We start from the raw sequence: 26,782 nt of genomic DNA, 5'->3' as shown, positions 1-26,782 counted from the left end.
TCAATCCATTTCCACTTGTTTCGAGCTATTTCGACAAAACTTCATTGAACAGACTTTCAGTGAGCCAAAAATTCCCGACTTTTCGAAAAAATTCCCGGCTTTTTCCCGCTTTTTTCCCGTTGGATTTCAAATCCCGTCTTTTTCCCGCTTTTCCCGAATGGGTGGCCACCCTGTAATTATTATAACTCTGTACTATGCTAACACCCAATTTTTACTTTTTTTGCAACCAAGATTCAAAAATAAGAATTGATTTTTCAAATATCCGACGTTTCACCCAGTTTTTATGGACTTTCTTAAGTTAAGTAGTTTGTTGATTTTTGAACGGGTAAAACGGATTTACTTTTACCCTCGTTCGATATCCGATAGAAAACCTAACCTAGACTTAAACCTAACCTCAAATGAGAAGAGAGAAAAATAACTTACCGATAACATCGGACACGGTTGCATCGGACGCCACCCGGATGCATTTGGTAGCGACCTTCTGTCCTTCGTCCTGAAAGTAAAACCGCATCACCCCATGGAACTCCAGGTTCTGCAAAAGACAGGAATACAAATGTTGGAAAAAAGTATTGTAAATCTAAAAACAAACAACCGCCACCTACCTCGTTGGGTTCCGATAGGGCGAAGATATCCAGCCGGACCGTGTTCCATTGCTGGATGATGGAACGGAGCGTTTCTCGATCGAACATTCGTTTTTCGCTCCCGGACATTACGTCCGGCTCCCTGGATGCTTCCGGGGCCAGGAACAATCCGGCCCACTATTTGACAAGGCTGCTGATTGCCGGCTCAGGTACTGCAAGACCGGAGCCCCACTGGTATGCCGAAAACGGGGGGCATTTGGGCCCACAATTTGGAGCAGTCGTTCACGGAATGGAGCTGTTCTTTTTTATCTGAAAAAAATAGTAAAAGAAAATAAAAATTAATGAAACCGTTGTTGAGATAATGACATCGATCCAATACAGAAAAAGTTAAACTTATTTTGGTAAAATCAAGTAAAAGCGGATCCAAAAGATTCAACGTTTCTTCAATGAATTTCTCTTTACTCTACATTGACCGTGTTTTTTTTTGTCAAAGTGCTTCCCAGAAGGTTTGCTTCGATAGAAAAAAAACCTGCAAATAGAAGTGTGGAAAACCCCTTTTCGCTAGAATGTCTACCCAACAAGTTTCGGAATGATTGAAATTTATCGCTGGAAAGCAATATCCATAAAGTTCTTTTTCCGTTTTTTTCCGGTAAGATTTCGGTGGTGGAAAACGTCAATCCAAGAACCGCAGAATGGAAAGGTTCACATGGTGATCCGGAACGTACGCATTCGTCGAGAACAAGGTCGATAAACAAAGCAATTTGCTCAGGTAGTTGGTACATATTAATCCAATAAAAGAAACCCCAAATATGGAGCTTGAAGATGTAGGAAAGCAGAATAAAAAAGCCGCAGCTCCAAACCAGTGGAAGTCGATGTGTTTGCCATCGGAACACGATGAATGCAAAATTTATGTTCCAAACAAACTGTTTGCCCAGATTGGACGTGGGTGCTGCTGCACATAATATGTCACATCATGAGTGAGTTGAATATTGAATATTATTGATTGGTTTATTTAAGGACAAATCTTATCAGAAAAATTTTCTTTTTTTTTTAAATTTTATATGATCCATAAGAGTTTCGGTTCGAAAAACATAACACATCTCCTAAAAAATAAAAAGTAAACTGTCAAATAAGGACAAAACATCTGTTACTATGATTTATTTCTGACTTCGGACATTGTTTTTCATTCTAGATGCGCAAATCCGCATAACTTTTCCAGTTATGTGCTGCTTATCCTGGTCGGATTCGAGCCCGATGACGATGTCTTTTATGTCTTTTATGTCTTTTATGTCTTTTATGTCTTTTATGTCTTTTATGTCTTTTATGTCTTTTATGTCTTTTATGTCTTTTATGTCTTTTATGTCTTTTAGGTCTTTTAGGTCTTTTATGTCTTTTGTGTCTTTTATGTCTTTTATGTCTTTTATGTCTTTTATGTCTTTTATGTCTTTTATGTCTTTTATGTCTTTTATGTCTTTTATGTCTTTTATGTCTTTTATGTCTTTTATGTCTTTTATGTCTTTTATGTCTTTTATGTCTTTTATGTCTTTTATGTCTTTTATGTCTTTTATGTCTTTTATGTCTTTTATGTCTTTTATGTCTTTTATGTCTTTTATGTCTTTTATGTCTTTTATGTCTTTTATGTCTTTTATGTCTTTTATGTCTTTTATGTCTTTTATGTCTTTTATGTCTTTTATGTCTTTTATGTCTTTTATGTCTTTTATGTCTTTTATGTCTTTTATGTCTTTTATGTCTTTTATGTCTTTTATGTCTTTTGTGTCTTTTATGTCGTTTATGTCTTTTATGTCTTTTATGTCTTTTATGTCTTTTATGTCTTTTATGTCTTTTATGTCTTTTATGTCTTTTATGTCTTTTATGTCTTTTATGTCTTTTATGTCTTTTATGTCTTTAATGTCTTTTATGTCTTTAATGTCTTTTATGTCTTTTATGTCTTTAATGTCTTTTATGTCTTTAATGTCTTTTATGTCTTTTATGTCTTTTATGTCTTTTATGTCTTTTATGTCTTTTATGTCTTTTATGTCTTTTATGTCTTTCATGTCTTTTATGTCTTTTATGTCTTTTATGTCTTTTATGTCTTTTATGTCTTTTATGTCTTTTATGTCTTTTATGTCTTTTATGTCTTTTATGTCTTTTATGTCTTTTATGTCTTTTATGTCTTTTATGTCTTTTATGTCTTTTATGTCTTTTATGTCTTTTATGTCTTTTATGTCTTTTATGTCTTTTATGTCTTTTATGTCTTTTATGTCTTTTATGTCTTTTATGTCTTTTATGTCTTTTATGTCTTTTATGTCTTTTATGTCTTTTATGTCTTTTATGTCTTTTATGTCTTTTATGTCTTTTATGTCTTTTATGTCTTTTATGTCTTTTATGTCTTTTATGTCTTTTATGTCTTTTATGTCTTTTATGTCTTTTATGTCTTTTATGTCTTTTATGTCTTTTATGTCTTTTATGTCTTTTATGTCTTTTATGTCTTTTATGTCTTTTATGTCTTTTATGTCTTTTATGTCTTTTATGTCTTTTATGTCTTTTATGTCTTTTATGTCTTTTATGTCTTTTATGTCTTTTATGTCTTTTATGTCTTTTATGTCTTTTATGTCTTTTATGTCTTTTATGTCTTTTATGTCTTTTATGTCTTTTATGTCTTTTATGTCTTTTATGTCTTTTATGTCTTTTATGTCTTTTATGTCTTTTATGTCTTTTATGTCTTTTATGTCTTTTATGTCTTTTATGTCTTTTATGTCTTTTATGTCTTTTATGTCTTTTATGTCTTTTATGTCTTTTATGTCTTTTATGTCTTTTATGTCTTTTATGTCTTTTATGTCTTTTATGTCTTTTATGTCTTTTATGTCTTTTATGTCTTTTATGTCTTTTATGTCTTTTATGTCTTTTATGTCTTTTATGTCTTTTATGTCTTTTATGTCTTTTATGTCTTTTATGTCTTTTATGTCTTTTATGTCTTTTATGTCTTTTATGTCTTTTATGTCTTTTATGTCTTTTATGTCTTTTATGTCTTTTATGTCTTTTATGTCTTTTATGTCTTTTATGTCTTTTATGTCTTTTATGTCTTTTATGTCTTTTATGTCTTTTATGTCTTTTATGTCTTTTATGTCTTTTATGTCTTTTATGTCTTTTATGTCTTTTATGTCTTTTATGTCTTTTATGTCTTTTATGTCTTTTATGTCTTTTATGTCTTTTATGTCTTTTATGTCTTTTATGTCTTTTATGTCTTTTATGTCTTTTATGTCTTTTATGTCTTTTATGTCTTTTATGTCTTTTATGTCTTTTATGTCTTTTATGTCTTTTATGTCTTTTATGTCTTTTATGTCTTTTATGTCTTTTATGTCTTTTATGTCTTTTATGTCTTTTATGTCTTTTATGTCTTTTATGTCTTTTATGTCTTTTATGTCTTTTATGTCTTTTATGTCTTTTATGTCTTTTATGTCTTTTATGTCTTTTATGTCTTTTATGTCTTTTATGTCTTTTATGTCTTTTATGTCTTTTATGTCTTTTATGTCTTTTATGTCTTTTATGTCTTTTATGTCTTTTATGTCTTTTATGTCTTTTATGTCTTTTATGTCTTTTATGTCTTTTATGTCTTTTATGTCTTTTATGTCTTTTATGTCTTTTATGTCTTTTATGTCTTTTATGTCTTTTATGTCTTTTATGTCTTTTATGTCTTTTATGTCTTTTATGTCTTTTATGTCTTTTATGTCTTTTATGTCTTTTATGTCTTTTATGTCTTTTATGTCTTTTATGTCTTTTATGTCTTTTATGTCTTTTATGTCTTTTATGTCTTTTATGTCTTTTATGTCTTTTATGTCTTTTATGTCTTTTATGTCTTTTATGTCTTTTATGTCTTTTATGTCTTTTATGTCTTTTATGTCTTTTATGTCTTTTATGTCTTTTATGTCTTTTATGTCTTTTATGTCTTTTATGTCTTTTATGTCTTTTATGTCTTTTATGTCTTTTATGTCTTTTATGTCTTTTATGTCTTTTATGTCTTTTATGTCTTTTATGTCTTTTATGTCTTTTATGTCTTTTATGTCTTTTATGTCTTTTATGTCTTTTATGTCTTTTATGTCTTTTATGTCTTTTATGTCTTTTATGTCTTTTATGTCTTTTATGTCTTTTATGTCTTTTATGTCTTTTATGTCTTTTATGTCTTTTATGTCTTTTATGTCTTTTATGTCTTTTATGTCTTTTATGTCTTTTATGTCTTTTATGTCTTTTATGTCTTTTATGTCTTTTATGTCTTTTATGTCTTTTATGTCTTTTATGTCTTTTATGTCTTTTATGTCTTTTATGTCTTTTATGTCTTTTATGTCTTTTATGTCTTTTATGTCTTTTATGTCTTTTATGTCTTTTATGTCTTTTATGTCTTTTATGTCTTTTATGTCTTTTATGTCTTTTATGTCTTTTATGTCTTTTATGTCTTTTATGTCTTTTATGTCTTTTATGTCTTTTATGTCTTTTATGTCTTTTATGTCTTTTATGTCTTTTATGTCTTTTATGTCTTTTATGTCTTTTATGTCTTTTATGTCTTTTATGTCTTTTATGTCTTTTATGTCTTTTATGTCTTTTATGTCTTTTATGTCTTTTATGTCTTTTATGTCTTTTATGTCTTTTATGTCTTTTATGTCTTTTATGTCTTTTATGTCTTTTATGTCTTTTATGTCTTTTATGTCTTTTATGTCTTTTATGTCTTTTATGTCTTTTATGTCTTTTATGTCTTTTATGTCTTTTATGTCTTTTATGTCTTTTATGTCTTTTATGTCTTTTATGTCTTTTATGTCTTTTATGTCTTTTATGTCTTTTATGTCTTTTATGTCTTTTATGTCTTTTATGTCTTTTATGTCTTTTATGTCTTTTATGTCTTTTATGTCTTTTATGTCTTTTATGTATTTTTTGTCTTTTATGTCTTTTAAAGGGTGATACGGTCAAAATTTGGTCAAGGGAAAACGTGTGTAAATCGGTGAAATCGTTTATTTAAAAAATCAAATTAAATTTCTTTTTCAAGTTTAATTAGTATAAAATTCAGGGAAAATATTCAGTTAGACTTCCGCTTTTCCAAATCCGAATTGCAACCTTGTCCACCTTCTTCGCCGCAGAAAGCCAGTTTTCCTTGAACTGCTGCTCGTTCGGCCAAAACAGTACGGAACAACCGTGTTTCTTCAGGAAAGGCAGCAGACGTTTATTCAAACACTCTTTCACGTAAATTTCTTGGTTGACAGTCCCGGAAGCTATGAAAACGCTCCTTTTCAAGCCACAGGTACAGATGGCTTGCCAAACCAGATATTTCTTCGCGAACTTTGACAATTTCACGTGCTTGAAAATATCTGCTACCTTTCCCCTTCCTTTTGCCGTATAAAACTCCTGTCCCGGAAGCTGCTTGTAGTCGGCTTTGACGTAGGTTTCGTCGTCCATTACCACGCAGACAAACTTCGTCAGCATCGTCGTCTACAGACTCCGGGAACGCGCTTTGGCCGTCGTATTTTGTTTATCATCGCGATTTGGAGTCACTACCTTCTTGTAAGTCGAAAGTCCGGCTCGTTTTTTGGCTCGATGCACGGTTGTAGAGTTTGAAGAGAGAGGTTAGGGTTTTGCTTGAATCCGGCAACTCTCTTTGCCGTCTCAGCGGCTTCCGGTTTTCGATTTCCCCCCGATCCAGACTTCCTGGCTGTCGACAAACGTTCCCCAAACACTTTAATTACATTTGTAACGGTTGATTTGGCAACTTTTAGCGATTTTTCCAGCTTTACGTGCGAGTAGCTCGAATTTTCGCTATGCGCGAGCAAAATTTTGATACGCTGCTCTTCTTCCTTGGAGGGTATATTGACAACTAGTGAATTCCAAAATCGAAATAGGATCAACATTCTACACACCTCCAAAATGAGGGGTGTTCAGGTTTTTTAAATGCAAAATTGAAAAAAATACTTCAAGTTGATATTGACCAAATTTTGACCTTATCACCCTTTATGTCTTTTATGTCTTTACGGTTCGTGCAATTTAAGATAAAGAGAATGGTAAAAGAGTATTATTTAACAATTTCAGGCAAACTCAGTGCTTCAAATTATTTATAAGTAGAAATAATTGGAACTTTCAAACGAGAATTAAAAGTCTAATTTTTGCTTTCGACATCGAAGATTCCAGAACTGAGATTCCCGATTGAACATTTACCTGTTGAAAACTAAAAGTTTAAACAACTTTAAGTATATTATGTTGCTATGGAGGACGGTAATGACGTCTCGTAATCTAGCTTTCTGCCAAGACAAAGTGGCCGGTTTTTTCTCTTCCAAAAAAAGTTGACTATCGAGTTCTAGTTGACAAACAGCTCAGGCGAGTTTCCATAGAACTCCCTGCTCGGGTAGGTAGTAAACAAATTTTGTTTGTGCCGTGTCGACGACGCAAAGCATTCCTGAAAGGTAAGACACGAATATCTTAGGAGCTTAGGAGGGTGCTTTATGGCTGAATCGAAAGCACTTTGCAGTTTGTTGTGCCGAGATAAAATATTTGTTCCCGGCAGCAAAACAAAAATCTAAACTAGAAATGTTATCAGCGCCGATCGTCACTGGAACATTTACTTCTTCTGGGATGCCGTTTGTAGTGGGTATTTGTTTTTTGAAGTTTGTCCACTCTGTTTAGCCAAAACATTTCTATTGAAGAAAGAAGAAATGGATAGAAGAGGAAGTTTGCCGGCTTTCCTAGAAGAAAAAAAAGCATGCAAAGCATTCTTGCCATTAGGTGCCTCCCCCATATAATGACGGTGCCATGGAATTCCGATTCAACTTTATCGCTAACTACCTTTGACCGTCAACTAATTAGACGGGACACTGTTGAGGTGCTTTTAGAACAGTAACGGAATAGTGGGACGAGGATTGTAATAAACTCTGTTGAACGTTTCCTACTTCGCTCCCAACCTTTCTGCTAACATCGTTCCAAGTGCCTCAACGGTGGAATTAAAAAAAACAATTTGTCAATTACTCATAACAATGTTTTATTAGTTTTTCCACTTTTGTTTGTGTTTAGATTAGTTTGATTCCACTTTTGAAATAACACTTATGAAAATAAAGTTCATAAAATGTTTGAGACCCCTTCCCTTTACTGGAAGAGTGTTTCCCAAACAAAACGAAACATTTTTGCATAAATCGAGAGCTGCTCAAGCTAGACCCTTGGCATGAGAGGGTGGACTGAGTCGATTTGGGTTCATTTTTGAATTTCGCAAACCCTGGGGTCTAAACAGCTTCGTTTTGTTTTTAGACTCATCTATGAAGAACCCCTCCCTCTTTGTTTCTCCACAATCGCGGAGGGTGTAGTCCCAAGTGATCATAGAAAGCTTTCTCGTACCCATATATCACCCCATGATAAATTTGGATCCATTTGCTTGATAAGTTCTCGAGTTTTGCAATAATTGTATGCGAGGCCCCTCCTTTTTTCTAAACCCACACTGGAAAAAAGGAGGAGTCTCAAACTATCTTTCAAATATATTTCCTACCCATATACTCTCGAATGCCAAATTTGGTTCCGTTTGCTTGACAATTTCTCGAATAGCAAAAAATCGTATGGGAGAACCCTCCTTTTTTTCTGAATCCACACTGAAAAGGAGGAGGAGTCTCAAACCATACTATAAATATTCTTCCTACCCATGAACTATCGAATGCCAAATTTGGCTCCGTTTGCTTGATTTATTCTCTGCGAAAAATTGTACGAGAGTCCCCCTCCACGCTTCCTATTTTCCCAAACGAAAAAGGGAGGGGTACCAGCAGATCCATGCCAAATTTGGTTCCATTTGCATGATCGGTTCTCGAGTTATATCGAAATTAAATATTAAAATCAATTATTCAAGATTTTGACTTGATGTCCAAGCATAAAAAAACGCTTAAATGTTATTTTAAAACACAACAGACAGACAGACAGACAGACAGACAGACAGACAGACAGACAGACAGACAGACAGACAGACAGACAGACAGACAGACAGACAGACAGACAGACAGACAGACAGACAGACAGACAGACAGACAGACAGACAGACAGACAGACAGACAGACAGACAGACAGACAGACAGACAGACAGACAGACAGACAGACAGACAGACAGACAGACAGACAGACAGACAGACAGACAGACAGACAGACAGACAGACAGACAGACAGACAGACAGACAGACAGACAGACAGACAGACAGACAGACAGACAGACAGACAGACAGACAGACAGACAGACAGACAGACAGACAGACAGACAGACAGACAGACAGACAGACAGACAGACAGACAGACAGACAGACAGACAGACAGACAGACAGACAGACAGACAGACAGACAGACAGACAGACAGACAGACAGACAGACAGACAGACAGACAGACAGACAGACAGACAGACAGACAGACAGACAGACAGACAGACAGACAGACAGACAGACAGACAGACAGACAGACAGACAGACAGACAGACAGACAGACAGACAGACAGACAGACAGACAGACAGACAGACAGACAGACAGACAGACAGACAGACAGACAGACAGACAGACAGACAGACAGACAGACAGACAGACAGACAGACAGACAGACAGACAGACAGACAGACAGACAGACAGACAGACAGACAGACAGACAGACAGACAGACAGACAGACAGACAGACAGACAGACAGACAGACAGACAGACAGACAGACAGACAGACAGACAGACAGACAGACAGACAGACAGACAGACAGACAGACAGACAGACAGACAGACAGACAGACAGACAGACAGACAGACAGACAGACAGACAGACAGACAGACAGACAGACAGACAGACAGACAGACAGACAGACAGACAGACAGACAGACAGACAGACAGACAGACAGACAGACAGACAGACAGACAGACAGACAGACAGACAGACAGACAGACAGACAGACAGACAGACAGACAGACAGACAGACAGACAGACAGACAAGTAAATATAGCCTCAAAACGTTTATCCAGAGCTTGTTCATTAGCAATTCCGATTGGTAATCGACATATTACACTAGAAAATATTAGATAAATGAAATGAACAACTTGAAACTTATATCGAGAGCAAACCTAGAAAGTTCTACTACCTACAGGATGTTGTAAAACACCTGTCAACAAATTATGTCTGACACCTGGTACACAAAATCCTCAAAGCTATCTAGCAACATATGCTACACCTTCTTGGGCATGAGCTAGGATGAAAAATTAGTTCATACACCCAAAGAACGATTCCAATGCCGAAAACGCCATCCTGAGTTTCTTGCCAATTTGACATAAAAAGATGTCCCGTAACGTAATTCATTAATGAATCGATCCCGCCCGAAAACAAAATGATGATTCATATTCCGAGAGAAATTTTTTTTCAATGGAATCCACCTGATTGCAAAGTGTCTCTGTTCAATCGTCTGGTGCAACCCCGAGGGCCATTGTCAAACGGGTCTTATCCGACTCAAATGTTCCGTAAACAATGCCCATATCTACTGGCCATTTGACAATGGAGGGACGATCGCCATTATCGTTGGAATTTCCGGCCCATTGAGCCCATCTGCTGCTGCCATGTAGCCAAAACCCCGATGTGGGTCGTGTGAGTGAATGTTTTGGAAACTGCGATAATTTTGATTGGAATATTCGGTTCCCCATTGTTGAGGGCTGCTTAGCCTCATTATCTTAACGTGAGAATGGCCGCCTAGTATAAAAAAAAACTGTTAGACATGGTTGGAATTCCAATGAGTAATTTAAAAAAAATTGGAATTTGTTGCACGTAAAAGAGTTGTTAAAATCGCACAAAACAACTACCCAAAGGAAAACAGATGGAAATTATTTTTAAGTCGACGCCTACTCGTAAAGTGGTTCATCAGAAAAAAAAACTGTTCAAAGAAAAAAAAAAAAAGCACACTGCTACATCAGCATAATTGAGTTCATAAAGCCCCGGGAACATAAAACACAACCTATCAATCACCAGTTCCAGGAGCCAGACGGTAGGATTGCACTTTCTGTACAGATGTCAATTGAATTATTCCATCAAGTTGAGGAATTTGCTTGTAAAGTGGATTGATTAACATTTCCACCCGACAACATTCAACTTTCGATTTTGATCCAAACTAAATCGATTTATCAGATCGGAGTGGTTTCGATTGAAATGTGGAGTAATAGCTGATGTTATCTTAGTTGGCACCTACAAGTCCCAGAAAATGTAATCTACATGTATAAAAATGAATGTGTGTCTTTATGTCTATTCCCTAGACTTGATCTCCTATTGAAGGAGACTTGATTTTTTATTCAGGAAGCCCTAATCCTTGTAAAAAAAATTAAACAAATCCCCAATATAGAAAGTCATTTGACTATTTTGGTCATGTTTGTTCTCATTTCACAACTTATAGCTGACAGAAGAAGAAAATTCTGTAACTGTCTCAACGCTATTAACATCGCATACTTAAAGGCGCTATTTTCTATAATTAAGAAAAAATTAATTATGTTAGCCCTTTTCTTCAGACAATTTTTGGATAAACATTAGTTTTTGGATAAATATTAGTAATCTCGTAATCAGCAAAGATAACGATCAATTCAGAAGAAGAATATACCGTTTTTAACTCTGGGGATCAATTATACCCATAATCAACATTTTAGAAAACTTTTTCTGAAAAAGGTTGGGAGTTTTCCATTGCTTGAAAATATGGTATTTTGAACTTCATATTACGCTCGAACGATTGATATATTGGAGGCAACTTTTTTAAATAATTTTTCATGTAAGTAACATTTGAAACTGATATGAAAAGATCTTCAAGTTACATTTTGTGAAATTTTTCAAATAAAATTCAATTACCCAAACAATTATTTTGCTAAAAATTTTGAACTGCAAGTATTGTTGTTTTGCTCTTTTTGGCACATTTTTTTTAGTACATTTGGTCTTTGTAAGGCATTCCAGTGTCGAGATATAGCTAAGGAATCAAATATCCCCAGGGATCAAGTATCCTCACTCTCACCTATATAATTAAATGGGCAATACAAATCAGAAGAGTAAAAAATGATATAATATATAGGGGAGAATGAGGATACTTGATCCCTGGGGATACTTGATTCCTTAGCTATATCTCGAAACTGGAATGTCTTACAAAGATCAAATGTTCTAGAAAAATGTGCCAAAATGAGCAAAATAACAATGCTTGTAGTTTAAAAATTTTTAACAAAATAATTGTTTGAGTAATTGAACTTGGTTTGAAAAATTTCACAAAATGTAACTTGAAGATCTTTTTTCAGCACTTTAAAATGTTCCTTACATGGAAAACTTATGAAAAAAATATTTGTTCCAATGTATCAATTGTTCGAGCGTAAAATGAACTTCATAATGTCATATTTTCAAAGCAATGGAAAACTCTCAACTTTTTTCAGAAAAAGTTTTCTTAAATGTTGATTATGGGTAAAATTGATCCCCTAGAGTTGGGTACAATTGATCCCCCTTCCAAACGGCATATTCTTCTTCTGAATTGATCGTTATGATTGCTGATTACAAAATTACTTATATTTATCCAAAAACTAATATTTATCAAAAATTGTCTGAAGAAAAGAGCAAAACTAATTAATTTTCTCTTAATTATAAAAAATAGCACCTTTAAGTATGCAATGTATTAGCGTTGAGACAAAGTTATAGAATTTTCTTCTTATGTCTGCTATAAATTGTGAAATGAGAACAAACATGACCAAAATAGTCAATTAACATTCTATCTTGGGGTTTTGTTTGATTTTTATACAAGGATTACGGCTTCCTCAATAAAAGATCAAGTCTCCTTCAAAAGGGGATCAAGTCTCCCCTAACTTCAGAAAAATCGCAATTTTTTTACTCCCACGAAAATGCTTCGAGTTCATCAACGGGTTCAAGTATCGTTCAAATTTTTGAAGCATAGAAACTTGAAGTTACAAGCTGTCAGAAAATGTCAAAGACGGCGAGTTGCTAAATTTTTCCAAAAAAATATGGTGAAAATAAGAAAAGGGGATCAAGTATCCCCACTCTCCTCTAATCAATGTGTACGTTAAAAACTTTTTATTCTACTTACAGTAATTTTTCGTTTCAATTGTCCAGAATGTTTTGTGAATCTATGAAACTGTCTTGAAGAAATGTTTGACAAACACGATCCAAGAATGGCAGCTTTGAAAGGACAAACAGCACTTCTGCACCACAGCATCAAACAAGATCACTCATTTAACTTGGAAAGGACCAAAATAATCGATCGACATAGATACACCTCTGGACTTCAAACTCTTGATATGTTTCACATCGTAAGGAAGGGTAACACTGTTAACAAAAAAACTGATACCAGTCAGTGTGGCCAGCAAATTTACATTTTGAAATTCCCGGTTTTCTCGGTTTTCCTTAATATATTTCATAATTTCTCCGGTTTAAAATAACATGAAGGAATCTGAATATCAGTTTTTTTTACCGAAGAATTAGATATTTATGTGTGTGAATGTTTGTAGGGATATTTTACAGAAAATAAAATATTAACAAATTAAAATGCTTCAAGAATGCTGATGCTGATTCAAGAAGATATTTTTTTGTAGAAAATAATTCTAGTCTCCTGCGAAATCTCGTCGAATATTGCCTTCTTATTCTCAGTCTTTGACAACAGCTTCTCTTTTTTTTTAAAATTATTCTCATGATTTGGATTTGATAAAATATTGCTTTGATACAACGCCATGTGACCTTTTATTTCAAGTTGAAGCTCCAATAAAAAAAACTGTTTATTTCTTTCTACCCTTTTACTGGCTTCTTATATTTGAATTATAATCATGAAAAATTAATTTCGGATTCAAATACTGATCCAAAAATCAATACTGAATTTCTTATTGGGATTCATAATTCGAATTTAAATTTATATTTTAACTTCTGCTGTTAGCTCAAGATTCATGTTAGGTGGAATTCAGTTTTTTGTTGGATAACTTTAAACAGTAATGCGTAACTAGAATCTGAGCTCTGGGTGCAGGATTCTGGATTTGCAATTTTAATCAAAAATTCAAGAATTTTCAGTCCGGTCCCAAAAATATATGGGTCATTCCATGTCAAGTGTGCACATCGAAAAAAAAATTTATTGAAAATTTGCCAAACTTGGCCGAAAGACTTTCTGAGGCCTACAAAATAAATCCTCAATTTTTGAGAATGATCCGCCCACCCTTCGTCATAAGCCGAAGATATTGTTTTACTTTCATTCAAAATATTATTTCAAATTTTCTTTAGTTATAATACAAATCATGAAAACAAAAAATCTGTTCAAGCATGGAAGATGTGTCTAAAAATTTCGAAGATTGTTGCACTCTAGTGAAACCACTGAGCACTGCGAGTAAATTACTGTTAAACAATTCAACTTATATCTTTCATATCTCGAAAGCAAGAAATATTATACTAGGATTTCGGTTAGTTCTTACGTAAAATTTTCACAAAAAAACAATGAAATCATAAAATTCAAGAAAAAAAATACTCTCCTTGCGAAAAATAAAGTTTTATTTTTAGAGCAATATTTTGACGTTTGAAACGTCACTATTTCAGAAAATGAATAACATCAATTGATAGGTTTCAATAAAATCTACACAACACATATTTTGTCATTTTGGTATGATTTTTCAGTCCGGAGATATAGTATTTTAAAAATTATGAATTTTTCAAAATCGTGAAAAAAAGAAGGGAGGGTCCTGGAACGAGGGGTGGGCGGATCATTCTCAAAAAATGAGGATTTATTTTGTAGGCCTCAGAAAGTCTTTCGGCCAAGTTTGGCAAATTTTCGATAAATTTTTTTTTTTTTTGATGTGCACACTTGACATGGAATGACCCATATAAATATATTTATGAAAACTTCAAATTTGAAATTTCGATCCAAATTTTCAAAACCTTGCTTAGGGTGAAATTTTTCAATTCAAGATTTTTTGTAATGAATTCTAATTAAATATGTTTCCAAAACTCATAATCATTTGATCAGTTTTTTTTTTACATTTCATTTCTAATGAAGAATGCGATTATCAGTAAAAGCGCAAAATTTATAAATAACACAAACCAAAAAGTTTTATTTTACTAGATTTTTTTTAAAATTTAGTACACTAGTTTACAGCATTTTTGGACTAAGTAAACTGAGGATCATTTCTAATGGAAATCGGGCGCTAAATCCGAGAATGAAATTCAAAAAAAATCTCAGTAGAACAGTTTTTGAGTTATGCCCCAAATATGAAATTTTGGAAAAATAAAAAAAGTACTTGAACTCAGATTCAAATATCTCGGACTGCATTACATTAATTTGAAATCTCTTTTTTGCATATTAGAAGTGAATGAATTTGCTATCGATCATCTGAACTTCATTTTTACGTATGATCAAGAGTATTGTTGATATTAGTGCTTTATGATAGAAAAAAATATCGAAAACGTATTTTTTTGGGGAAAATTTTGTTTCAGGGAAAGTTTGAGACCCGATGGTAACATTAAAAAAACCTGATTTTTTATTGACTTTAAATGCGAATTCAAAACGAAGATTTCATATGATTATTTATCAAAACCAGTTGAAAATTGAAGAAGTTATGGTAATTACAGTAATTTTAGCATTTTTGTGCTAATGAAGTTCAAAGGGAAGAAAAAAGTTTTTTTTTATGAAAAGCCAGTATTTTTGTTCCTCTCGAGAAAAATTCCTTAAAATCCTATTGACGTTTGAGACTCCAGCTACCCCTCCTCATGATCTGATTTTTCTAAAATTTGGCATGTGATCTTTGGGTAAGCTAAGAATAAGTTTTGACTTGGAGCGAGTGAGATTGATCACGTTTAAATCTTTCTATACTATGATTAGTACACTGCGATTCGTTAATTTATTCAAAAATGCTAAAATTACTGTTATGGTAAAGTAGCCATTACTTCTTCAATTTCAACTGATTTGGATATATAACCATTTGAAATCTTCGTTTTGAATTGGCATTTAAAGTCAATAGAAAATCAGATTTTTTAAATGTTACCATCGAGTCTCAAACTTTCGCTGAAACAAAATTTTCTCCAAAAAATGCGTTTTTTATATTTTTTTCTATCATAAAGTCACTAATATCAACAATACTCTTGATCATAAGTGAAAATAATCGAAAGCAAATTTATTCACATCTAACAACATAATGCAATTTCATATTTGGAGCATAACTCAAAAACTGTTCTGTTGAGATTTTTTTGAATTTCATTTTCGGATTCAGCGCCCGATTTCACCTTAAAAATAAAGGTCGGTTAATAAAGTTCACAATTTTTTTTTCAAATTTTGTAAACTAGTGTTATTGATGAAAGTGTCCGTGTACATTCGCATTCCCAATTCAAAATAGCCGAAAATTGGTCAAATTCATTCGATTTTTTGGTCGGACTCATCGAAACTGTTTCCCGTACATTTGAAATATTTTCTATACAATTCTGTTTAATTTGAGTTTTGATTTAGCATAGCGTGTCTCTGATAAAGTTTTGAATAAAATAAATTTTAAGCCAGTTGTAAGAAAGGTGTAAAGCATCAATGTCATGTTTCGAAATAAGAGTTCAGGGCAAAGAAAAACTATCGACATATGAATGCAATGTTACCAAAAATTTTGATTTCTTAAATAAATTTCTTTATTCATTCATCAGATTCATCAGAAATTTTTCTGCTACGTTCCGTTATTTTAATATACAGAAACACAGAAACAACAGAAACACTGAAAAACAGCGTTGCTGAGCAACGAAATTCCGATTTTTGAAAAAAAACCTTGATTTTTCTCTATATTGTAAAGTGTACTCCGAAATGTAAAGCTTCTGTAAAAAAATATGCTTTTGTTGAAATGAATGCACTTGAGAATTCAAAAAAAAAAAAAAAAAAATATTCACACATAATTTTGCCCGGTTTTGATTTGAGATTCCAAGTTTTTTTTCCCGGTTCGCTGGCCACTCTGAATAGTACCACTTATGTTTTTCTTCGAAAATCAAGATAATTTCTTAAAATCACTGTGTAAATGTAATTGACAATTCTTCTACGAACTATTTCAATAGATCCCTGCATTTTTAGACGTTTTGCAGCATTCCAAAGGTTTTAAAGGGGTTCTTAAGAAGTGCTCCTCAAGTACTAAGGAATTTGCCAATTGAGCTAAAACGCTTTATAAAACTGCTATTTTTCTTCATTAACATGGCCTGCAATGATGAAATAAACATTCTTGGTTCATTTTTAATCATAAAATACAGGTTGGAATTAAAAAACTTTGATTTTTCCAGTAAACCACACTTTTTCCAGTTTCAAGTCGTAGATGGCAGCACTATCTTGCAGTTAAATCCAAATTAAATCTCAATATTGATTTTTCTTGTTTATTAAGGCTAATGTTCATTATTTCGAGGTAGTTTTCTAACACCGTTTTGTTGGAGTTCACACTGCAGAAAGTTTTTCCGGTTTTGAAAAAATAACAAGCACAAGAATATACCTACGCCAAAATTCCTGTTCATCTCAACTTTCGATTCAATAACAAAACCTTTAGAATACTATAAAATACCAAAAAATGCATTTATATATTCAATTTTGTTCGTAGAATCATTAATATTAACTTTTACATAGTAAATTTTTAGGAATACTCTGGATTTTTGTTGAAAAGCACAGGTGGTACTATTCTTATTTCGCACCCTTTTTCAAATTTTTGGTCCTCAGCGCCAATGCTTCGTCCAAAAAGGAAGTAAACTTATGCTTGATTTATCCGTTAAACAATTTAAACTACAACTAGAAGAAAATTTCGGTGATTTTCAAGCATTCATATTTTAACAAGCCAAACACATAGTGGTACTTTTCTTGTTTCGGTCGCTGTATTCCTTTAAATTATTCATGTTTGACATCTGTATGAGAGAGTTATGAGCAAGGTGGTTCAAATAATCCTTGATCAAAAATCACTCCGTTACCCTATTATCAGTAGGCTTTTGAACGCGAGGAGCTCGAGAATCGAAAAAATAAACTATCAATTAAGATATCCCAAAAATTTTATTTACGCTATTAAAGTATAATCCAACTTGATTTTCTGAATCAAAGATCAATAGTCATTTGATTAAAAAAAAAATACTTGGATCACAAACTTTAATCACTGCTTTGGCGAAAACTCATAAACAACACATAAAATGGACTACAAAAAAAAACTAAAATAAAACAAATATATAAATATATGAAATAAGGCCGAAACAAATTTCAAATCCTTCTATTTTCACTTGGAGTTGAAACATCACAAGGGGGGAAGAGGGCATAGTCAAAAAGTAATCCAAATTTTCAATAAATTAAAACAAATTGGATAACAGCTTGCATGCAACAAACTTGCATGAAACAACTTGCAATCGACATTGTACAAAACTGAGAAGATCATTCGATAATTTACTTTAGGTCGAAAATTTAAAAAAAAAAAAAGTTAAATACATAAATTAATACAATCCCCATTTTCTACAATTTTACTTTCACTCTTAAAACTGTTTGAATTTTCGAAAAATTTATCAATTTTTTCCATGAAATACCTTCAACTTTATTTATTTCCCCCTTCGGAATTTTTGGAGGTATCACAAGGGGGAAATATGGATTGAAATTTGCCGCAATATGAAGGGAAACATCCTTCTTGTTACATAAATAGCACTTTAACATATTTTCATGTGTATATTAGCTCACCAACCACTCTACCAGAAAAAGCCACGAGAATTCAATCTGATTATGATCCCGCAAAAACTGAGGGGTGTTTTAATTGAGATGCTTAAAAAATAATATAATAGAATACCATATTCCCAACAAACCGATGGAGATACCAACTGAGAAAAGGCTGGGTCTCGAAACCACTGGCGCAAAAATACCGCTGTACTGTCTGGATAGCAAATGGAAGTTGAAAAAAAAACCGGAACAACACGATGAGTTTTCATAACGGACTGTGGGCTTACGGGGGATGCAAAAGCCCAGGTAAAAATAAATAGAATGCAGAACCACAACCGGTCGACGGAAAAGTTCAGCATAACCTTGGCAACTTTGACATTTCGCTTCATTCGCCGTAACTGATATAGTATAGGTATCAGGACGAAAATGAAGCCCGGACATCGACGTGGAATTTCCCCGGCGTCTGTAATGACTGATGGAAAACAGAGAACATCGAGATAAGCTTCATTATCGTTCGACCGATGCAATCAAACGGAAGTGATTGATAAAATAGTGTACGCAGTAGGGGCACCTTCCCAGGATGCTATTAATGTAATAATGGCAATAATGAATTATTCAACGAGAAAGTTCCTCCGTTGAGACTGGACCCCGCAAATCGAAAAGTAATTGATCTCTTGGGAAGAGATGTCAGAAAATATACAAGTTTATAAAAAGTTTTATGTAAAATGTCACATTAAGACATTTTACGGCAATTAAGGATACAAGAATTAGAAAAAATCAATACATGGCGACCGTCAAAAGCCTTCAACGCTTGTGATTCAAATAAATTACACAAAACAAAACCCGAAATATGAATCTGAAATCTGAATCCGAAATCTAAATCTGAAATCTGAATCTGAAATCTGAATCTGAATCTGAATTCTGAATCTGAAATCTGAATCTGAAATCTGAATCTGAAATCTGAATCTGAAATCTGAATCTGAAATCTGAATCTGAAATCTGAATCTGAAATCTGAATCTGAAATCTGAATCTGAAATCTGAATCTGAAATCTGAATCTGAAATCTGAATCTGAAATCTGAATCTGAAATCTGAATCTGAAATCTGAATCTGAAATCTGAATCTGAAATCTGAATCTGAAATCTGAATCTGAAATCTGAATCTGAAATCTGAATCTGAAATCTGAATCTGAAATCTGAATCTGAAATCTGAATCTGAAATCTGAATCTGAAATCTGAATCTGAAATCTGAATCTGAAATCTGAATCTGAAATCTGAATCTGAAATCTGAATCTGAAATCTGAATCTGAAATCTGAATCTGAAATCTGAATCTGAAATCTGAATCTGAAATCTGAATCTGAAATCTGAATCTGAAATCTGAATCTGAAATCTGAATCTGAAATCTGAATCTGAAATCTGAATCTGAAATCTGAATCTGAAATCTGAATCTGAAATCTGAATCTGAAATCTGAATCTGAAATCTGAATCTGAAATCTGAATCTGAAATCTGAATCTGAAATCTGAATCTGAAATCTGAATCTGAAATCTGAATCTGAAATCTGAATCTGAAATCTGAATCTGAAATCTGAATCTGAAATCTGAATCTGAAATCTGAATCTGAAATCTGAATCTGAAATCTGAATCTGAAATCTGAATCTGAAATCTGAATCTGAAATCTGAATCTGAAATCTGAATCTGAAATCTGAATCTGAAATCTGAATCTGAAATCTGAATCTGAAATCTGAATCTGAAATCTGAATCTGAAATCTGAATCTGAAATCTGAATCTGAAATCTGAATCTGAAATCTGAATCTGAAATCTGAATCTGAAATCTGAATCTGAAATCTGAATCTGAAATCTGAATCTGAAATCTGAATCTGAAATCTGAATCTGAAATCTGAATCTGAAATCTGAATCTGAAATCTGAATCCGAAATCTGAAATCTTAATCTGAGTTTTGATCTGAAATATTTCCACTCGATATTTTAATTTTTATCGTTGCCATCTTAAGGTTATGATCTTTTTTAAGTTATCAAAACGTCTGTACTTAAATGTGATTAAACTCATAATTCTGGGTTATAGTTACAACAAGAACAAGTTTCCCACCTTGAAATTCTATTTCAAATTTATTTGCCAATTATTTGAGTTCAAGGGACTTCACACATCATCTCAACCTGAAATCGTGCGGCACTTCCGTTACCCAATTCACCATCAATCAAAAGAGCAATGCTTCCCAAGCGGCTGATGAGATTACTGAAAATTAAATTTTCGAACATTCACATATGTTTATCGCATTCCCGGTATGCTACCTGACGCTAGATCGGCTCGACTCCCAGTTTCGATCTGAGCAAAGAATACACGTTTCCATGAAGATGTTCATATGAAAAAATTAATAAATAAATTTATCTCGTCAGACTTGTCTGGCAATAATGTTTGAAAAAAAAAACACTTTCCTATAATATTCTCATTAAAATTTTAAATTAAAAAAATATTTTTTTAAGCATATAAGTTATAGAAAAATGTAAACTAAAATTCGTCAAACACTAATAGAAAATTAATTTAAAAAATTTAGTAAAACAAGTTTAAATAAAAATAAATGGGAAGGTCTAATCAAAACACAGAAGCAACAACTGCTGGATTTAAGCTGAAAACTCAATTGAAATTCGCCTCACGTACCTATAGGGGTACTTTTGAAAGTCTCAATGGATTCAGCGCGGTTCACCAGAATGGGAACAGAAGAAGGTTGAGCAAATAGTTAAAGTCCCCCCACTCTAGCGCTAGTCAAGGCAAGGGTTCGCGGAGGAATGTAAAATGACATATCGGTACGTGCAGAATTGGCACCCGAATTCACGCATTCATAATTCGGAATGAGAAAGTTTTCGAGTGGAGTTAGGACGATAATATTTGTTGACGTCTTGTCTGCCGGTTGTTGGATTTGATTGAAGAGTTTTGACGGAAAACTATTTAGGATGCAAAAGCAAGCAAATTAAGGCTTTAAGCGGAGATTCAATTAATGGTATAAATGGATTTGTTTATTTGAAAAAAACATAGAAGAGAAGTTAAGCAGAAAGCTTGAAGTCTGAAAACAATTTTTACTTAATATCAACATAGCAAGTTAAGTTCACAATTTTCTCGAAAACAGAGATATGCACACAATAAAATATCATATTCTAGAAGACTGATCCCAAGCTTTCGGCTCACCCAAAGAAGAGGTTGCAAAATTTCTTTGCCAATCGGAGCTAACTATATTCGTGCCGAAAGTGAGCTGAAATGTGCATTGTGCCAAAAATGATTCAAGCGAATCCAAAAAGTTTTTATTTTTAAATATGCCCAGAGTCAATAGATTACTGTTATGATGTGCATCTAATTAAATTTTATCATTATACACCCAGAACATTTTTGTTAGAAAAACTTTTTTCCCTCAAGAGTGTTCACTTTGCGATGTTCAGAAAAGTTTTAGACCACTTTATTCCCCATCACCAAAAAAAAAATCATCGAATTATGAGATGGATTATTTTTGGGTTTGGGTTTTTGGGTTGTTTGTTTTTTCAGTGTAGGATTTACACTTACTTTTACCTTCAATTATTACAATCGAAGCTTTCATTTCTTCGAAATCAGTAAAATAAATTCCACGAAGCAGTTTTTGAATTAAAGATTGGAAATCTACACTGAAAAAATAAACTACATGATTTTCAAAAAAACCATGAAAAGTTTTTGTATGAAAAACTCCTTTCCCTTTAAAGAGTGATACGGTCAAAATTTGGTCAAGGGAAAACGCGTGTAAATCGGTGAAATCGTTTATTTAAAAAATCAAATTAAATTTCTTTTTCAAGTTTAATTAGTATAAACTTCAGGAAAAATATTCAGTTAGGCTTCCGCTTTTCTAAATCCGAATTGCCGGGTCTTACGCTTAACCCCTGCCATCAGATTTTGTACAGCCACCTTGTCCACCTTCTTCGCCGCAGAAAGCCAGTTTGCCTTGAACTGCTGCTTGTCCTTAGCAGTTTTTTTAGGTATTCTTTAGGTTCTGCTTGACAAAAGCCCAGTATTTCTCAATTAGGCGGAGCTCTGGCATGTTGGGAGGGTTCTTGTCCTTGGGAACCACCTGTACATTGTTGGCGGCGTACCATTCCATGGCCGTTTTACCGTAATGGCAAGATGCCGAATCCGACCAAAACAGTACGGAACAACCGTGTTTCTTCAGGAAAGGCAGCAGACGTTTATTCAAACACTCTTTCACGTAAATTTCTTGGTTTACAGGAAGCTATGAAAATGCTGCTTTTCAAGCCACAGGTACAGATGGCTTGCGAAACCAGATATTTCTTCGCAAACTTTGACAGTTTCATGTGCTTGAAAATATCTGCTACCTTTCCCCTTCCTTTTGCCGTATAAAACTCCTGTCCCGGAAGCTGCTTGTAGTCGGCTTTGACGTAGGTTTCGTCGTCCATTACCAAGCAGTCAAACTTCGTGAGCATCGTCGTGTACAGCCTCCGGGATCGCGCTTCGGCCGTCGTATTTTGTTTATCATCGCGATTTGGAGTCACTACCTTCTTGTAAGTCTACAGTCCGGCTCGTTTTTTGGCTCGATGCACGGTTGTAGACGATACACCCAGCTTATTTGCGGCATCTCGGAGAGAGAGGTTAGGGTTTCGCTTGAAACTACCGGCAACTCTCTTTGTCGTCTCAGCGGCTTCCAGTTTTCGATTTCCCCTGATCCAGACTTCCTGGCTGTCGACAAACGTTCCCCAAACACTTTAATTACATTTGTAACGGTTGATTTGGCAACTTTTAGCGATTTTGCCAGCTTTGCGTGCGAGTAGCTCGGATTTTCGCGAAGCGCGAGCAAAATTTTGATACGCTGCTCTTCTTCCTTGGACGGCATTTTGACAACTGAAGAGTGAATTCCAAAATCAAAATAGCAGCAACATTCTACACGCACACACACACCTTCAAAATGAGGGGTGTTCAGGTTTTTTTAAATGCAAAATTGAAAGAAATACGTCAAGTTGATATTGACCAAATTTTGACCGTATCACACTTTAGGAGAAAAATGCCTATTAAAATATCTAATCTTGATAAAATTTGGTTCTCCTCTTCTTATCGGGTTTATTGTACGTTTTTATTCGTTCCTAATGGGAAGTTTGAAGCAATAAATACGGTTCCAAAAAATAAAATTTTAGTTTTTTGCAACACTATGGCATCTGGTAACTCTAATTTTCTGCAATTTGACAGTGTTGTCAGATTCTTTCATGGAAAACAGACAGCTCTGTTATCAACGTGATACCTCTCTCTTAACTTGTATCGCTCTGCTGTCTTGGGAAAAATTCCGAAGAAGTTTGTGTTACATTACATCAGAGGTAAAAAATAAACATTAAACCCAAATACAGTGACATACTCCGAACAAATTTTCGCGTTTGTTTATTACAACAATAAATCAAAACCCGGGTACCTCAATCTCATTTTAGAAATCTTTTTTAAAAAAAAGTTTGAAGTTTATATTAACCAAAGAGGAAACTTTGGACGTTTTGAAATTTAAAAAAAAGGTTATTTGACACACCCTAATTTAAAGAGGTGGTAGCATGTTTGCTGCATCATATGTTATTAAGTAATTTGCTGAGACCAAAGTCTAGGTGCTGCTCAAAGCCATGATGCTTCCAAAACACCAAAGCTTTCCAAATAAGGGGAACCATCAACATCCGGTGCTTCCAAAAGTCGCAAAATACAGAAGCCAGTTAGATACAGTGCATGGAAAGCTGGTATAAACTATCACATTTAGTCAAGGGTCACATCAGCTTTAAGCAATTCGATTTAGGTCAAATATTGAATATTTTGTCAAATCAATAAAAGTACAAGACCAATGTTGTTTCCATCGAATCAGAACGATTTAGTATTCAATCAACCGATTCCAGGCTCATTGATCGCTTACGGGTGGTTCGGAAAGAAGGTAGCTCAATTGAAGCAAAACGAGCAGCATCTTCGCACACTGTTTGCTGTTGAGGCGTGTCAGCTTCAGCGTATAAATAATTTCAGCATAAGAATGGCCCGCCGCCGCATACGTGAATCTTTTCTGAATGCACACAATCGTTTCAGCAGTGATTCCGTTCCACTCAGTTAGGGACGCATCGAAGCGTGTCTGCTTGTTTCTAGGTCTTCAATCTGGATAACCCTAAACTTCCTAGCTAAAATTGTCCAACGAAAAAAAGTTGCGAAATCCATCCCGAATTCATTCATCTTTAATTTCTGATTCCGGTTTTTTTATTTGTTATTTTGAATGAAAAGCAACCACGGTTGACAGTTTACGAGATTTGGCGATGGTGCGAAGCTTGCGTTGCGCCCAAAAGTGAAGAAAAAAAGTAAACAAATCGGGTTGGTTTCGATTTTCACCTTTCCGAAGCTGATCTAAAGGAAAAAAATCCAAACACCCAAAAAGAACTCTCGAATCGTAAACTGTTGTGGCTGCATGTTTGAATTTCGATGTTTCCGACATCGGATTTTCATTCAAAAGTTCCGGTTGAAAATTGTTCAAGCGGATCGAAAATCTGTTCAAATGATTTGGAGGTGTTCGCTGTTGTTGCTTGCGAATTCTTCTGAAGAAATCCGACCGAATCTGGCGGCTGTGTGACACCCAAATAAAAAAAAAGAGACACATTTTCAATATCGAGTTACAAGCCCTTGGCTACGGGGCCCTTCTTTCTGTTTGGATGGATTTCAACTTTTTGATCTTTATTTTGACTGGTTCTTTTAAATTGAAATTAAAAAAAAAGCTTGTAAGATTGAAACGGAATTGGATACATTTGTTTACCAGCTTATGACATTCCATATCGCCAGTTATCGAGTTTATAATTCATTTCGTTGTGCGCCGGTATGTGTTTCGATTCGGAGAAATTACAGATTTCAAGTGTGACGGAAATAACAAACTATCGACAGGACCGATTTTTACCAATCGTTTTGGATTTTGACCTCAGAAAGTCGATGGTGTTCTGGAGTTATTCCAATAATGTCTATTTTTATCCTGCTAGATGAAACTTCTCTTCTTCTCTTAAGTTTTTTTGCACGAGCTCTGAGACTTGAGATATTATTCATAACACATAAGACATGAGACCTGTGCCTTGAGAAATGAGTCATCAGACAAGAGACATAAGACTTAAATCATGAGATCAGCAGAGACATGAGACCTGAAATCTGAGACTTATCACCAGGGTTGCCAACTGTTTTCCGAAGAACTCTGGAAGATTTTGAAAAAATGTCTGGAAATGTCTGAAAAAGTCTGGATACCTTGGTTTTGGGAAGGTGGTGACCTTTTTGTTTTGGTCGCTAGATCCCAATGTTGCAGATAGGCTTTAATAGTTTGTTTCTGACACTATTAGTTACGTGTTTTGTTTGACTCTCAACTTACATACATCTTCGAAGAATTTGCGATTATTCATAGCTTTCAACCACTGCATTCATAATCCATAAATTCTAATCATTTTCTGCCATATGATAGCATGACCATTTTGAATTTTCATAGTTTCTTGGTACAATTAATGTCCTAAGCCAAAAGTCTGGAATTGTCTGGAAGAAATGTCAAAAGTCTGGAAGTCTGGAATCCTGAAAAAATGTCTGGCAAAAGCCCAAAAAGTCTGGAAGATCCAGAAAAAATCTGGAAGGATGACATCACTGCTTATCACATGAAACATGTGAACCTCTACCTGTTTTTAAAGACTGGATAATCTGGCCTTGAAGATGTTACTAGCGACGTGTAAACTGGAGACGCGCTTCGATTTTTAAGTAGGTTTATAAGATAGCCCTCGAGAAGCTGACCGTAGTAAATGTTTTGGCAAAAATTCAATCTTATACACCTCGAGCAAAGTTGTCAATTGGTGACAAATCTAATCAGTTTCTCGGCTGGCCAATAAATACTCACTGAAACATTACTGTAAGTTAAGGTTGCCAGAATTTTTTCAGCACGTATCCGGGCCGGACAAATCCGGGAGGATTTGGGAGGACCCTGTCTCAATCGGATCGAGATCTAATCTTTGCCTAATCTTACACTGGTCGACTAGTGGTTTCCTGGCTTCATCTTTTGTCGTAATTTCTTCGAGATTTTCGATACGCATGCGCATGCGCACGCACCTCCGCCTTCTCGCTTAGAACTTCCTTGCTTCCGGCTTTGCTGCTTCTTGGGCTTGGGGTTTGTTTTCGTAGCTCTCTCCTTACGGTGTTTAGGCGTCACTGTTTGCCATTCGGAAGACGCTCTCTCGTAGGGCCTGTCGTCTTTGCTCTCCAATTGGCTAGGAATCTGTCGAACCATGAGGTCTAGGGCCCTCTACTTTAGGGAGGTCTTGGATCACCTGGCAACCCTCTTTTCCTCTTTTTACTCTTTCTCCTGTTCCGTTCCCAAACAAGTAGCGCTTTTAGCGCATTCAAAAATAACCATAGCGTTTACAAGCTGGTTCTTGACCTGCACATGAATGTTTTGCTCAAAACCAAGCTAGTCAAAGCCTTCATTTCTATCAGTGCTTCAGGAATTTCCTTCTTCTCTGGAGAGCTGACGGGCTCTCTTTTTG

General features: G+C 34.3%; 1 long non-coding RNA gene across 1 annotated transcript in view; it reads right to left on the bottom strand.

The window, feature by feature from the left end:
- Positions 1-423: 423 nt before the first annotated feature.
- Positions 424-26,782, bottom strand: part of LOC129747801 (uncharacterized) — a 70,459-nt gene continuing 44,100 nt past the window's right edge. Inside the window, exons 2-3 of the long non-coding RNA XR_008737584.1 lie at positions 603-890; positions 424-532 (exon numbers count right to left, since the gene is read on the bottom strand). This is a non-coding gene — a long non-coding RNA (uncharacterized LOC129747801). The remainder of the gene's footprint in view (positions 533-602; positions 891-26,782) is intronic.

The sequence above is a fragment of the Uranotaenia lowii genome, chromosome 1 (assembly GCF_029784155.1).
Source record: "Uranotaenia lowii strain MFRU-FL chromosome 1, ASM2978415v1, whole genome shotgun sequence".
Lineage (NCBI taxonomy): Eukaryota > Metazoa > Arthropoda > Insecta > Diptera > Culicidae > Uranotaenia > Uranotaenia lowii.
Note: the sequence above shows the minus strand (reverse complement) of the source record. Positions and strands in the feature narration are given on the sequence as shown.